We start from the raw sequence: 1,378 nt of genomic DNA on the forward strand, positions 1-1,378 counted from the left end.
TGACGTGCACGCTCTAAACTTAGCCCACGATTAAGTGTCACCAGTAGAATGACAATATTTACAATGCAAAGAGAGCAACAAAAGATGGATGAAACATACGAAAAATCTGATGAGATATTCAGAGAACACTTGTCATTCATTATGCGGGAATTTAAACACATTATCCAAATAGCAAATTGAAAGATTGTGTGATATTTCTAGCTTAGATGTTGAGATTATGCCCTCTTTGAGCGTTTAAGAAGCTGATTGCTGCACACAAAGCGATGTTGATACAGTCTGACCCTATTGACCCTATAAAATATGATGGATATTTTTCGATGTTACCCTGAAACCAAATCAGATTTGAAAAATGTAACAATACTTTAAGAATATGTCCAGGCACAAAACGAAAAATTTCCTAAGAATATAGAGGTTGGAAAAATCTATAGGATTTTTAAAGAAAAAGGAGTGTAGACTCCAATCATTAAAATGGCGTTTCCTAAAATACCTTCGCATGTCTACTTATCTCTTCTAGATGTCAAATTTTCATAAAATTGCTCGGGTTTGCTAAAAATCATGGATACGGAGTTCATTGCAAAATATTCGGGAAGGGATCCCAGCCTGTTTTGTTTCAAAATTTCGTCAATCATGACACGAATCTGTTTGTGTTGCATGGATATTGAGCAAACGCCATAAGGTGAGTTTATTTTGAAGTTGGTTTTTACAGTTGACAATTTAAATACCAGCGCAACGCATTGTTTAATAGTTTGTCGACAAATACCGGAGGTTAACCTCGTTCTGAATATCATTTGCATTCTTTCTCTCGTATTCAGTATTCTACTGGAATCGACCTGAAGAGCTTATTGTGTATGCATAGAAAGCTTAATTGAATGCATGAGAGGTCATTGGCGCAAACAGAAAGGCGATCACATTTAACATAGCCTGCCAAAATATAAACACATCCAGAGCCGGATGGTAGATTGATACAACCTAATGCTTGTTGGTTCACGAAATCTGCAATGCAAATACTTCTAAGACAGTTTTTAATGTTTTCGTATTGTGAGGTTCTGTGCTCTGTCTTCAGTACCTCTCTGTGATGCATAAATTTTAATAGAAGCTAGCGCTCTGTGCTCTGGTAGAATGTTTGGTCATGGCACACTAAAATAAGTTCTTTGCTTCAGATCAAAATTTCGTATTGGAGTCACCACCTTTACAATGGCTCTTAAACCGTTTGTGGACCTGACCATGGCTAAAAACTCAACTTTAATATGGCCTCATTCACCCTGGCCTCCGGCTATTAATTAACAATCGAGTTGATACCCAAATGTTCCGATATATAACTCGACACCAAAAACTTCTAGAATTACAAAAGGAAGGAGCCGAAAAAGCAACACACTTT

This window comes from Rhopilema esculentum, chromosome 5 (genome assembly GCF_057945365.1).
Source record: "Rhopilema esculentum isolate cy_ngs chromosome 5, ASM5794536v1, whole genome shotgun sequence".
NCBI classification, from domain to species: domain Eukaryota; kingdom Metazoa; phylum Cnidaria; class Scyphozoa; order Rhizostomeae; family Rhizostomatidae; genus Rhopilema; species Rhopilema esculentum.